At 46.3% G+C, this 14936-nt stretch overlaps 1 protein-coding gene and 2 long non-coding RNA genes across 4 annotated transcripts in view; 2 read left to right on the forward strand and 1 right to left on the reverse strand.

The window, feature by feature from the left end:
• LOC108295672 lies at nucleotides 1–14662 on the forward strand. The gene is made up of 3 exons (XR_001821538.1): nucleotides 1–3138; nucleotides 5854–5856; nucleotides 14423–14662. It is a non-coding gene; the product is annotated as an uncharacterized LOC108295672 (long non-coding RNA).
• Nucleotides 1–14936, forward strand: part of SLCO3A1 (solute carrier organic anion transporter family member 3A1) — a 330506-nt gene that overhangs the window by 109779 nt on the left and 205791 nt on the right. The window lies entirely within an intron of this gene.
• The window catches only part of LOC108295683, a 22719-nt gene continuing 20020 nt past the window's right edge, over nucleotides 12238–14936 (reverse strand). Inside the window, exon 4 of the long non-coding RNA XR_001821543.2 lies at nucleotides 12238–14477. This is a non-coding gene — a long non-coding RNA (uncharacterized LOC108295683). The remainder of the gene's footprint in view (nucleotides 14478–14936) is intronic.

Consider the following 14936-nt stretch of genomic DNA (forward strand, 5'->3'; position numbering starts at 1 on the left):
TTCACTGTGTTGGCCAGGCTGGTCTCAAACCCCTGACCTCAGGTGATCCACCTGCCTGGGCCTCCCAAAGTGCTGGGATTGCAGGCATGAGCTACTGTGCCCGGCCCCCTCCTTGACTTCTTCCCCAGCACCCTTCTGTCTCCTCTGTAGATTGCAGCTGCCCTTGTGGCCTTAAAAGTACGGGGTGAATCTGTTCCCGTCACACCTGCCAGCACAGCCTCCATTGCTTCACTCAGAGTGAAAGCTCATCTCCCTGCCTCGCATGAGGCCCTGTGTGATGGGGTCACTCTGCCTTCCCCACCTTCTTTCCTGCTGGCCCCTTCTTGCTTTCTCAGCTGTGGCCACACTGGCCTTTGCTGTTCCTCACATGGGTCAAGCTCAGTTCCCACCTCAGGGCCTTTGCATGTTGCTATTGCCCTTTCCTGGATCATTTTCCCAGATATCTTCCTGGCTCTCCTTCATTTGCTGAGATACTGCCTTATCGGAAAGGCGCTCCCTGTCGGACTTATGTAAAGTGGTGCCCCTGGTGTCATGCCTGTACTCTGTCCCCCTGGTGTCATGCCTGTACTCTGTCCCCCATACTTCAGCTTTCCTTTTCTCCATAGAACTTAGCCCCTCTGGACAGAGCATGAGTACATGCTTCATTCATTGCATGTCTAGTTTCTGTCCCACCACACCAGAGTGTAGGCACCACAAAGCCAAGAACTTTATTCAGCGTAATGCTGTATTCCCAGGGCAGAAAGCATGGCCCGGCACCTAACAGGTACTTACCAGGTCTTTGTCATATAAACGAAAGGGAACGACTGAGTCCCCATATACATTTGATCCATGAAAAACACGGGTTTGAACTACACGGACCCGCCTCTGTGCAGAAGTTTTTCGGTAAACATATTGAGAAAGTTTTTTGGAGATTTGCAACAATTTGAGAAAACTTGCAGATGAATTGTGCAGCCTGGGAATAGTGAAAAAAATTAAGAAATTTAGGTATGTCAGAAATACATAGAATGTACGTCGATGCTAGTCTATGTATTGATTGACTGTTTATGTTATTGGTGAGGCTTCCAGTTATCACTATTAGTAGTTACGTTTTTGGGTAGTCAAAATACATAGTCAGAGATTTTACCATGTGTGTTGGGGCGGAGGGCGACCCCAGTCCCCTGTGTTATTCAAGGATCAACTGTACTTCATTTTGAATTCGTCTGCTATGTGTCTGGATCCCACACGCACTCAGCATTTCCCCATTTGATGTCGTGGAGCAAAGATGAGCGTTGGATTTCAGCAGCCCTGGGCTTGAATGCCGGCTCCTCCATTTCCCAAGCGGTTAGTGCTGGACAAGTGAGCTTCCTGTCTGATGCTTCATTTCTTCACTTGCAGAATGGAGAGCACATGCCTCACATTGCAGGCTGTTGGAAGAATGGAGGTTTGGGTGCTCAGGATTTATTAGCTCTTATACTGCCTGAATTCAGTGTTAGGCAAACAGAGAAAAGCCTTTTAAAAAATAGCTTTACTGAGGTATAATTCATAGACCATAAAATTTGCCCCAGTGAAATTGAAACGAGAGTGAGATACCACCTTACATCTGCAAGCATGGTCATAATTAAAAAGTCAAAAAACAATAAATGTTGGCTTGGATGTGGTGAGAAGGAGGTGCTTTCCTACTGCCGGTGAGGATGTAACTTAGCATAGCTACTATGGAAAACAGCATTGAGATTCCGTAAAGAACTAAAAGAACTACCTTTTGATCCGGCAATCTCACTACTGGGTATCTACCCAAAGGAAAAGAAGTCATATGAAAAAGACACAAGCACACAAACGTTTACAGCTGCACAATTCACAGCTGCAACGATGTGGGCGCTAAGTCCCACTCAACCAAGAAGTGGATAAAGAAAATGTGGCATATATACGCCGTGGAATACTGTTAAGCCATAACAAAAAATAAAAAAAGAAAAGAAATGATGTCTTTTGCGGCAACTTGGATGGAGCTGGAGCCCGATAGTCTAAGAGAAGTAGCTCAGGAATGGAAAACCAAATACTACATGTTCTCATTTATAAGTAGAAGGGAGCTAAACTATGAGGACACAAAGGCATAGAGAGATATAATGGACCCTGGGGACTTGGGGGTGGGGGAGGCTGGGAGAGGGATGAGGGAATGAGGAATAAAGGACAACATATTGGATGCAATAATCTCAGAATTCACCACTAAAGAACTCATCCATGTAACGAAAAACCACTGGTACCCCAAAAACGATTGAAATCTTAAAGAAAATTAAATTATACAAAGTATACACAGGTCAGTTGTTTAGTGTATTCATAGAGTTGTGCAACTATTAGCACCTTTCAATTTGAAAACATTTTCGTCACCCCTGAAATGGAACGTCTTTCTCATGAGCAGTCACTTCCATTATGCCCTCCCTGCCAGGTGCTGCCAAACACTAATTTACTTTCTGTGTCTGTTCGATTTGCGCATTCTTGACATTTCACGTAAACAGAATCATACACTATGTGGCCTTATGTGACTGCCTTGTTTCACCACCATGACGTTGGAAAGGTCCATCCATGTTGTAATGGGTATGGAGACACCATATTTTGTTCATTCCTCTGTTGATGGATATCTGGGTTTTCACTCTTTCCCTATGAAGGATAATTCTGCTGTGAAGGTTTGTATACACATTTGGTGTAAACGAGAAAGCCTCTTACTGGATTCCTCCAAGGAATCCAACAAGGATTGGATGTATTGAAGTCCTCCAAGCCAGATCCAGGACGCCTTCTCTGTGTGGTGCTGCAGATCATCCTGTAGCTCCTAAACTTGCTTCTTTCAAATGAAGAACGTATTCTGAGAGAGCTAGTTCACTCCAGCACGCATCCTTTGGATACGGCATCAATGTATTATTTTCTCACTATTTCATATGACTAGCCGGTTATTCACTTGATTTTGCTACCTGCAATAGCCCATCTTAGCTCATCCTATAGGTAATCTCATATGCAAAATGCTTGGGATGAGAAGTGTTTCTGATTTTGGATTTTTTCAGATTTTAGAATATTTGCATTATATATACACACTCACCTGCCGGTTGAACACCTGAAATCCAAAAATCCAAGATCTGAAATGCCCCAGTGAGCTTTTCCTTTGATTGTCATGTCAGCACTCAAAAGCCTTCATATTGTGGAGCATTTTGGATGTCAAACTTTGGGATTAGAAATGCCCCATCTGTAGTCTTCTGATGTTCCTGATGCCTCTGTCAGACCACAGTTGGCTCATCCATGTGGCTTTATTTTACTCCATTCTCAGGACCGATTGCATTGCTTTCTCCCTTGAGTGGCCCTTTTCTGAATGAAATTTGCCATTCTACTCCGAGAGGACTCTTGACTTTAAGCAGACTTGTCTGAAACGTGATTTTTGAATATTTAGTTTATGTCATTCTAGTCAATTTCTTTATCTCCTAATTGCATTATCCATCATCCCAGTAGAATTACAAAGCATTTCTAGAAGATTCATTACGTCTTGGCTGCCTGCTGGCAAGGATGTGATAACAAAGGCATAGTCAGGGCCGCCTTGGCAAGTACTTGTGTTTCAACCTCGGAGGCCTTCTCTTGCCATTTTCCTAAAGGAAGGCTTGATTTTCCTGATTTTGTCTGAAGGGCATAGGCAACAGGGGCATGTCTTCTTGAAGGAGAGGGGAGAGTCGTGGGGCAGAAGACCAGCTCTCTGGTTCTACTCTGAGGAAGGGACAATAGGGCATTTGTCAGGCAATGAGGTTGATTAAAAACATCTCAGTCCGAGGTGTGTGGGATTCCAGGGATGAGTTATATGCCTCATTCATAGAACACTTTTCAGTGTATTTCTCCTGCATTGTATTGCAAATCCTACCTCAGGGCCTTTGCACTGACTCTCCAGCTTCCTTCAGGCTTCTGCTTGTGGGATTTCCCATCTGAGAGGCCCTCACTGAATACCTTTCCCCTCCTCATCTGCCACCTTTACTCTGGTCCCCTTACTTGACTTTGCTTTTCTTCACTTGCACCATCTGGCATAATATACATTTATTTATTTATTGTTCCTCACCAGAATGACAGCTCTGTGAGAGCACCCCGTTCACTGTTACATGCTTAAAGCATAAGACGGTTCTCAGAAGATGAAAGGGACCCAGCAAATGTGGACTGAATGAATGAATGCATTCGATTTTATGAAAACCCTGGGACAGTGGCATTATAATTCCCATCATGTGGGGAAGAAACCTAGACTCAGAAGACTTGGGAGAATTAGTCCAGGTCAGGAGGTAGTCGCTGCCGAGCAGGAGTTGAGCCCAGCTCTTCTGGGTCCTGGTGCAGCCATCTCTCAGGCTCGCGGGGCCCAAGAACAGATGCTGGAGGTCATCCGGATGTGATCAGAAGATGCCTCAGACTGCGGCAGGAGGTAGCGTCGGAGGTAGCACTGGAGTGGACATTTTAGGAATTACAGAGCAAGGGTTTCCTGTGGCCTGAGAAAGAAAACCGGAAGCCACTGAAAGCTGGCCAAACAGCAGTGGGAGAGGCTTGGTGCTGAGGGATGGGCGAGCCGGGGATGGAGGAGAGATTGAGAGGTGGAAACGGCTGTGGAAGCTCCTAAGCAGAATGGAGGGCCCAGCAGTGACGTTTTAGGAGCCTAGTGGTGATCTCAGGCTGCCCAGTGCACCCCACCCCAGCAGTGCACCCCACCCCAGCAGTGCACCAGACGCTTTGTTCCCTGACCAAACTGAGGGTTGGGCTGCTTATTTTTTTATTTTTATTTTTGAGACGGAGTCTAGCTCTGTCACCCAGGCTGAAGTGCCCTGGCACAGTCTCGGCTCACTGCAGCCTCTGCCGCCCAGGTTCAAGCAATTCTCCTGCCTGAGCTTCCTGAGTGGCTGGGATTACAGGCGAACACGACCATGCCCGCTACTTTTTGTATTCTTAGTAGAGACGGCGTTTCACCATATTGGTCAGGCTGGTCTCAAACTCTTGACCTCAGGCAATCTGCCTGCCTCAGCCTCCCAAAGTGCTGGGATTACAGGTGTGAGCCACGGCGCCTGGCCCAGGCGGCTTATTTTCACAACCCAATAACGAGATGCAGATGAACTGGGAAAGCGGGGAAGTTACTTCTGAAGCTGGGTACAGGGAGAAGGCCTGGAAAATATCGCCAGACCAACTCAAAATTACAAAGTTTTCCAGCGCTTATGTACCTTCTAAGCTATATGTCTACATGTAAATGTGCATTCATCTAAAGACAGAAGTGATTAACTTCGTCCAATCTGTAACCAGGATCTGAGTCCCAAAGACCTTCCTCTGGAGCCTCAGTAAATTTACTTAATCTAAATGTGTCCAGGTGCCAGGGCTGATTACCTGTATCTTTTCTCCTGCTAAATCATGGAGGTTTGGGGAGTCACTTCAGACCCACAATACACTTGTTTAATCCTAAATGGGTCCTGTTAAGAATTCTTTCATTTGGGAGGCCGAGGCGGGCAGAGCATGAGGTCAAGAGATGGAGACCATGCTGGCCAACGTGGTGAAACCCTGTCTCTACTAAAAATACAAAAGTTAGCTGGGTGTGGTGGCAGGTGCCAGTAGTCCCAACTTCTCGAGGGTGCACTACTTGAGGCAGAAGAATCACTTGAACCTGGGACACAGAGGTTGCAGTGAGCCAAGATCACACCAGTATACTCCAGCCTGGCAATAGAGCGAGACTCCATCTCAAAAAAAAGTTTCTTCATGATTTTGTCATGCTTTGAGGTCCAGGAAAGGCCCGGGCAAGCCTCTTGGTGGGCTTTTGTTACATTGCAGCCTTTGTATATGGGCACTGGCTCTCATACAAAGTTTCTAATATTTAACCTCATCACTTAGTCAGTGTTGAGACAGCTATTATGGAGGCCCGCCTGTTCTGCCATTAGGGAGACCTGGCCTGCCACAGTTTCTCCAGTGAGGGTTTAACTCTTGGAGGGGCAGCAGCAGGGGGCTGATTAACTCCTGAATGTGGTGCCAATGAGAAAGAGGTGTGGAGAGTGAGAACCAATGAAATCGCCCTTCCTCTGGCTGGATCATACCTTGGGTTTTTTACTGCAGCAGATATTAATTATATAGATGGGGAACGTACTTGTTTTCAGTTTATGAAAGTAGGTTTGCTTTTCCTGCTTTTCTTCCTCAGTTTGTGGTAGAAACTGGCTGGAAATTTTAGATTTAACCTGGAATGTTCCATTCATCACATGACTTCTGTCTGATTGCCCAGAGCTCTAAAAGTACATACAATGGTCATATCATCTGTGACTTTTTTTCGGTCGTGTTTAGGGGAAGTATTTAATAGTGGTTGATACTTCTGCCCTTTTTAGGGTATGGTACATGTATTTGTTGAGGGACCGATTGCTGCTGCAAGAAGCAAACCCTCACGTGCATCATTGTTGAAGTGAATTCTTTTTCTGCTCAGGTGAATCCAGAACAGGTTTTGCTTATGTGGGCAGCTCTGTGTAGCAGCTCTTGCATGTTAGTGTTGCTGTATTTGGTTCCCCCCTTTCAAGGTTGCTGTGCTTGTCGCCATCAAACAGGAGGAGGAAAGACCCTGGCAGAAAAAGCCTGGGCAGTCAAGTGGGCCAGGCCAGGAGTGCACCTCATTGGCTACAGCTCTGTCCTGTTGAGGTTAGGAAAGGGAGTTGAGCAGTGTGGGGGAAGAAGCAGAAGCAAGCTTAGTACGATCATCTTTAAAAGTAGGTAGTTTTGGTTGGGGGCAGCAGCTTACGCCTGTAATCACAGCACTTTGGGAGGCTGAAGGTCAGGAGTTTAAGACCAGCCTGGCCAACATAGTGAAATCTACCAAAAATACAAAAACTAGCTGGGTGGGGTGGTGGTGCACGTCTGTAATCCCAGTTACTGGGGAGGCTGAGGCAGGAGAATCACTTAAACCCAGGAGGCGGAGGTTGCAGTGAGCCAAGATTGTGCCATTGCACTCCGGCCTGGGGGACAAGAGCAAAACTTTGTCTCACTTAAAAATAAATCGTTTTTTTCTTTTTAACATACTTCGATTATGTTCTGGAAAGTTATGTCCTTGGATACCCCATTTTGCAGATGAAGAAGTGGAAGCTCACAGAATTAAGTGACTTGTTCCCGGGTCACAGAGCGCAGGTGCCGGTGTGTGGTCTGGAATCCAGACCTCATTCCTTACCTTGTCCTGTACTTTCTTTCTGCGAGTTTTTGAGTGTGGCCAACAGTCGTACTGCTAGACTTTTCTGTGTGTGCAGTGCCAGCTGTTGGGAGGATCGTAGTCATCACCACCATCTGAAGAGGTTCTGGGGGCCTCAGCTCCTCCGTGACAGCAAGCAGACCCAGGGAGAGGGGGCCGTGGGGATACTCAGTGAGGAATGAGGGTTTTCAGAATCTTTTGAGAAGAGGAAGAGGTGTACATTAAAATCGAGTGCCCCAGAGATTGGGGGAATTGGAGAGAAGACACAGGATTAAAGAGAAACACATATGCAGACAACCCCCCCCAACCCCGCCTGCAGGCTCCACCACCCCAGTGCTTGGGAAACCCAAAACCAAGCGGAAGGAAACATTTATCCCCCTAGATGCTTGGATGTTCCATAATGATTTAGAGGCCGGAGATCCTGCTGAAATCCCTGGATTCTATGTGCTACTGAAGAAGGACTTTGAAAACTGCACCTGACACTTGGAAATAAATCACCTCCTTTGTGAGGAGCAATCTCATTTGGGCCTCTGAGCCTCTCTCCGGCTTCAGGCTCTCTAAAAATATCCGGCATTGACTGTTGATTTTAGAATCCAGAGTGGAGGCTCCCTCCCCACCCCACCCTATAACTTCCCTTCCGTTTTCTTTTCCTGTGTGGCCTGCTCATCCTTCCTCCTCTCACCAGCCTGGCCTCCCGTAGGGAGTGGGAGTTGGCGGGCTTTGCCCAAGGGAGGGTTTTGTTGAAGGCACCAAGTCCAAAAGGAATCTTTCGCCTACAGGTGCACTTGGATTGTGGGCAGCTAGCAGGATGTGACTGTGTGTGTGTGTGTGTGTGTGTGTGTGTGTGTGTGTGTGTGTGTGTGTGTTGAGGGAAATTCTTAGGAGTGAGTGTGGGTGTGCACACCTGCTCTAAATTGCTTCTACTGCCAGAATTTACTCCTGGAGGAATCAGGAAGGAGTAAGCCCTTAGTCATTTGAGCCAGTGCAACCTCGAGGATATTGATTCCAGCTTCTTGCTGTCATTGAAGGGAGGAGAGAAACTTAAATAGGGGCCTTCAAGGAGGCTGTGTGAAGCTTTCCTAATTCGGTGTCATTTTCATGCAGTTTTGTTAAGAATTGGTATATTCCATCCTCTCCTGGCTCATTCTGTGCGTCACCCAGAAGGCCTCAGAGCCTCATCATTTTGGCAGGCACAGGGCATTTGTGCCCAGCTAATTATGGGCAGCTCTGATCCGAAGTAACAAGGTTGAGTCAAGATAGATTTAGAAATGACCGAGACAGAAACTGGCCTGGGCTGGCAGCCCCCACCACACCGTGACTGCACCCGTGGCTCAGATGAGGTCAGGGCATTTTTGCTTTGTGACGGATTTGGGACGCAGAGAAAAGAGTTCAGGCTTTGTACTGACCGAGGCCAGCTCTGACGCCAGTGCCGACAAAGAGGTTTGCAGCCAGGGAAGCGGAGGGACCAACAGCTCAGATTTTAGCTGAGGATGATTCTCATGGTCTGTGACCAAGTTCCCACTAATGTATCATGAGTACCAGCCTCTCTAAGGAAGATGCTTTTATTCTCACTGTGCACAATGCTACATCACTGTGTCCCAAGGGTACATGGGACAGAAAAATCCTTGTTAAGAACTGGGCACAAAACTGCAGTTCTGAACATTTCAGGATATGAACCTTTCAGGGTACTGTGACTAGCACTCAAAGTTTTGTGGACTCAGGTTTTCATTAAAGCACCAGGCAGGGAAGATGATGTGCTTTCCAAATGCCAATTGTGAGAACATTTAATTGAATGGGACCCTCAGGAGCAGTAACCATTCTCAGATCCCAGTTAACCTGGCACATTCGAATGTCTCAGCAGTGGAAGGAATTCATGCCTGGGTTTTGGTGACGCTTCTCAAACCGAGCATATGGCACTGTTGATGGAAAAAGTTGATTTCATCATGAAGCAGAAAGATAAGGTGGTGCTTTGTAGAATGTAAAAAGTCTAACCCCAGCTTCTGCAGAGAGCTGGGCTGCTGCACTACCCATTATGTTGTATGGCATTTGACTTCCAAAGGGCAGCTTTGGTCACGGAGGAGAAGACAAAAGCATCATGCAGTGTTTTGGGGGATTTTTTTGGACAGCAGGAGACCTGAGATGTAATTTGTACTTTTGAACTCGGCTTTCAGATCACTTTGTAAAGGGCTTTAAAATGTCTTTGTAAATGATCCAGATGAGTTGGGCTCTAAAGAAGTTTTGAAATACCTTAATCTAGGTGTGCTGCTTTTTATCGTTTCTAAAAAGCAAAAATGGATTATCAGATGGTAGGAACCTATGTCTAAATAAACCCAGTGAGCTCTGACATTTATATTCATTTAAAATATTAAAATAACAAGTAATAAGAGAGGTTTTTAATTTTCAGAGCATGTTGCAGAGGCATAAGGAAGCAGAGTGTACTGTGTTCTACATTAACTGTTTTACATCAGAAGTGAACAGTAGTATAGATTAATCCACGAGAGTATAAGTAACGTGGTAAAAACCCGTCTCTACCAAAAGAAATACAAATATTAGCTGGGCGTGGTGGCACATGCCTGTAATCCCCGCTACTCGGGAGGCTGGGGCAGGAGAATCGCTTCAACCAGGGAGTCAGAGGTTGTGGTGAGCAGTTGAGGTTGTGCCATTGCACTCCAGCCTGGAGACAGAGGGAGACTCTGTCTCAAAAAGAAAAAAAAGGAGAAATAACTCCCCCATTTGAAGCTTTATATGGTGATCTGTGGTAGAATGTCCCTCCTCTGGATATGCCTTCCTTTGGCTAACGGAATCATTTGTCTCCCCACTTTCTCTGTAGTACGGAGGTGCTGTTGTGGGGACGTTACCCAGAAACATTGCCACATAAAGACAGCACTCGACATACAATGATAATCATATGGATAAGACATACATTACACAGATAATCCCATGTGAAATAAATTAAAACCATTTTACAGCTGGATTAATTGTTTGGTCTTTGTTTCATTGACTTCCAGACCTTATGATCACTCCTATTTTCCAGGATCGTATTATCTCTCAAATATCAACAGCAGAGTTTTTGGATGTGTTGTTTTCAACCAGTCTACTGTTGGGGGACCACTAGGACACAGTGGCAGGACTAAAGGTCAAGGTCACTTCAGGATTCTCCCAGATCCCGCTGGCCTAAGGCTCTCTCCGTGTCTGCTTTGTCTGCAGGATTCAGCACCAAGAGCTCTCAAGAGCAAATCCACAGGCAGCTAAATCAAGAAAGCTCTCTTCCCTCCTCCTTGCTCCCCTCTTCCTGCAGAGATGCAAGATGGCTTTGAAATGCCCTATCTTCCTTCCCTTTTGATTGCCTTATTTGTTCAGATGCTTCCATCCTGAACATTTTCTAGAGTCCCCTGCCTAATCGCCCTGGAAAGTACCCAGGCAAGCCTCTCATAGCCCATCCATCAAAGCACAGTGCACGTCTCCTTTCTCAGACAGAGGACAATAATCACCAGTGCCCACACAGAGTGTGGGCCCTGAGTTTCAGTGCAAGATCAGAGACTGGAAAAGTGTGTATGCCCCTCCCTACCATACAGTCTTTTACTTCTCCACCTGGGGGAAACAGCAGACCGAGGACAGGGAAGAGAAGCTTAGCTGGCATCATGAAAATGACACTTTCTACTCTCCTGTGAGCTTTCTTTCAAGTTGATTCCGCTGAGTTCTGCTTGGATTAGTAAATACAGAGAGTGAGTCATAGAGTAGCCTGTATTTATTATGCAGCATGGAGGTGTCCTGGCTAGAACAGGGCCCCTAATGTATCACATCTTCTCACTAGATGAGGCGAATAGGGCCCCAGAAACCACCGTGGGAACCAGCCGCATCAAATTCTGGTGCTAACAGAGGAAGTTCCATCACAGACAAGGAGTGAGAAGAAGCCAGGGTAGAAACAAGCGACCCCTGCTTCCTTGTGAAGCTTCATTCCCCAGCCCATTCTCCAGACAGACAGAGGGTGCACACGCAGACACACAAGCACAGCCTTTGCACCTGTGGCCACACGTGCACACTCACGACGTGTCCAGCTTCTTTTTCTTTTTTCTTAAATATATTATTGTACTTTAGGTTCTGGAGTACGTGTGCAGATCATGCAGGCTTGTTAAGAGGGTGATAGCTAGCGCTATCGTGATGTCTTTTTTAAGAGGAACATGTGCACAATCTTAATGATATGGCCCTGAAGTACATACTAGGTATATACCTGGCAATGTGGTTTGCTGCCCCCATCCCGCTCCATCCTTCTCCATTCCCCCCACCCCCTTTCCTCCCGCCCCATCACCTATATCTGGCTTCTTTGTATCCTCACAGCAGGCACTGCACTGCCTGTGGTTAACCTTAGGGTGGCGCTGTTTATTGGCACCTTTTTGCTTGGCACATTCTGGTTTCTCTGCATGGAATCTCCCTTCCCTTCCCCTACCCAGAGGATCCGGCAAACTCTTGTTACTCCATGTAGAGTCAGCTTAGAGGTTCCTTCCTTTCAGAAGCCATGTCTGCCTCCACCACCTCCAGCACAAGGGTTTGCTTCCGGGTCTGCGCTGTGTGTAGCGCTGTCACCTTGAATCGTTTTTTGGTGCGATTGCAGCGGTTGCTCATACACTTGTGTCCCCACTACACACTTTGGGAGGTAAAGCTCATCTTTTCATTGTATATAACGTTTATAGAAACGTGCCTGGCACACAAAGGCAGTTAGTAGGCGTTTATTGAATAAATGAGTGAATAAATCATTTTCTGGGGTAGGAGTGGTATAGAATATACTAGTGGATACTAAGAACTAATTGTTGTTGTGAAACAAAATTTCATGTGTTTGTCTCTTTTTATAATTTTTTTTTTTTTTTTTTTTTTGAGATGGAGTCTTGCTCTGTTGGCCAGGCTGGGGTGCAGTGGCTCAATCTCGGCTCATTGCAACTTCCACTTCCCAGGTTCAAGTGATTCTTCTGCCTCAGTTTCCCAAGTAGCTGGGATTACGGGTATGTGCCACCACGCCCTACTAATTTTTGTATTTTTGGTAGAATCAGGGTTTTCCGTGTTGGCCAGGCTAGTCTCGAACTCCTGACCTCAGGTGATCCACCCACCTTAGCCTCCCAAAGTGCTGGGATTATAGGTGTGAGCCACCATGCCTGGTCTCTTGTTAAAATTATTATTGTCTTTCTATCAAAAAACATTACCAAAATCTGCCTGTACTTCGTAACACTCAATGTATAGAATTCCTCTTCTGGTGGAAGTGATCCACATTTGGCCTGGTATCTTAGGGACTCACCCCTACATTCTCCCAAGAGAGGTCCCGTTCTTCAGTGGAAGAGATCTAGCTATGTCCGCAGGTTTCCTGGTGGTGGGGGCTCGTCACAGACCTAGTTGAGCATCAGGGGAGTTGGGCAGGTAAGCCCTTTGAACTGCTGAGTGGAAGAAAACTTGACCTGGGCGCAGTCATAGGTTTGGACTCTAACTTCTTAGCCAGTTCTGTATGTATTAGAATCCTCTAGCATGACAGTTGCCATGATGACCAAGGAAGTGAGTATTTTTCCCCTCAGCTAAATGTTAAAAGACAAAAAGGCTATTCCTGCTCACCCAGAAAAGCATTTTAGCTCTAGCAGAAAACAAAACAAAAGAAAGTCTTACAGCCTTAAAATCAAAAAGAGGCATTGAAATATAGTACCTTCTCCCCACGCTGATCAAAACACTTCACGAGCGAGCACATGTGGCCCGTGCAGGAGAGAGGCTGAGTATGTTATGAACCAACATTTTAGTGTGTCTGTAAAATCTGGCCAGAGCACAGCGTATTTGCATGCCTGTCTTTGGGCTCTGTTTCTAAAACAAGGAGAGTGGTGATGAAATCCGCAGCTGGTGAGCTGGCCCCAATCCTGGGCAGTTTGTGCTCCATCACGCCCTGGAGCAGCCAGCGACGTTGCTGGAGCCACTGATAGGAGGTGCCTTTGGGGTACGCAGAGTTGTGGAGCCATCTCCTTTCTCTGCAGCCAACATACCAGAGTCAACGTGGAACTTGAGGTCTGTGAGCGTTTGCTGAGCCTGTGACCAGGAGGCACTCCTGGAGAATGACAGCAGGGAAGTAGGAGACAGGTAGTATCCAGCTCCCAGGGACCCACGAGGGGTCTTAATGAAACAATGTGGTTCTTTCTTAAGTGAACCCGTTTCTCGCATTAAGCTGTCAGACCTGCAGGTTTCTCCTGATCAAAAACAGGCATCTAGGGTGGATCCTGCCTCTGTGCAGTGCCCTGCTTTGGTGAGGCAGTGCCCATGTGAACATGAAGTCCCCTTCAGATAGGCAGTAGCTTTCTCAGGCTGGAAGAGTAGACAGAGCTTCTACCTGTTGGCATGATTCAGGTATGAGGGAGTTTGCTGTCCTCAAGCCGCTAATGCCCTTAGCAGGTGAAGGGGGGTGTGTGTGTGTGCGTGCGCGCGCACACGCAAATCCTTAAACAGGTATGGGCATATGTAGTGAGTCTTCGTTATTTGTGGTTTGTGTATTTGGGAATTTGCCTATTTGCTAACACATATTTGCAGCCCCCAGATCAATCCTCATGGCACCTTTGAAAACGTGTGCATGGTGGGGAAACATTTGAGTTGCCTGATGTGCCTGTTCCCAGCTGAGGTCAAGCAGGGTGACCTCTGCCTTCTTGTTTAAGCTCTCATGCTGTAAACAAGTGTCCTTTCTGTGGTCTATTCGATGTCATATTCTTAGATGTTTTTGTGCTTTTGTTGATGATTTTACTGCTTGATAAGACCCCAAGCACAGTACTGAAGTGCGGAGTAGTGTTTCTAAGTGCAGGATGCCTGTGGCATGCCTTACGGAGAAAACATGTGTTAGAGAAGCTTCATGCAGGCACGAGTTACAGCACTGGTGGTCATAAGCTCCGAGTTAATGAATCAGCAATATACATTAAATAGGGTGCCTTTAAACAGAAACACACTTAACACAGGTTATATGGTGATGAGTTGAATAAAATGTTGTGAACAGAGGCTTGTAACAACCTAACTCTGTATTTCCCCAGCAGCTGTGGTTTCGTGTTCACCAGTTCAGTATTTGTGGTGACTTTCTAGAACGTAACTGCAGTTTGAGTATCCGTTATCAGAAATGCTTGGGACCAGAAGTGTTTTGGATCTTGGATTTTTTTTTTTTAGTTTGAAATATTTGCATTATATTCCTTACCAATAAGCATTTCCTTTGAGTGTCATATTGGTGCTCAAAAAGCTTAGGATTTTGGAGCATTTCAGATTTTGGATTTTTGGATGAGTGATGCTCAACCTGTACCTTGAATAATGAGAATTTACTATATAAAGGGCTGAGGGAAAGGATTTTTTCCCCCTAGAGACAGAGTCAGTTCTGTCACCAGGCTGGAGTGCAGTGGCACAATCTTGGCTCACTGCTGTCTCCGCCTCCCAAGTTCAAGTGATTCTCCTGCCTCAGCCTCCTGAGTAGCTGGAATTACAGACGTGTGCCACCATGCCCAGCTAATTTTTTGTTTCTTTTTTGTATTTTTGGTAGAGATGGGTTTTTACCATGTTGGTCAGATGGTCTCGATCTCCTGACCTCGTGATCTGCCTGCCTCAGCCTCCCAAAGTACTGGGATCATAGGTGTGAGAAAGGGTTTTATGTAGAACTCTGTACCTATGACACCGTATTTGAACATGTCTACTGTATTTGAAGTCGTATAGAGAAGTCTCTAGTACGCAGATTGTGCCTTCACACAGGTGGCTGCGCTGGTTTGGG

Source organism: Cebus imitator, unplaced genomic scaffold (assembly GCF_001604975.1).
Source record: "Cebus imitator isolate Cc_AM_T3 unplaced genomic scaffold, Cebus_imitator-1.0 Scaffold19, whole genome shotgun sequence".
NCBI lineage: Eukaryota > Metazoa > Chordata > Mammalia > Primates > Cebidae > Cebus > Cebus imitator.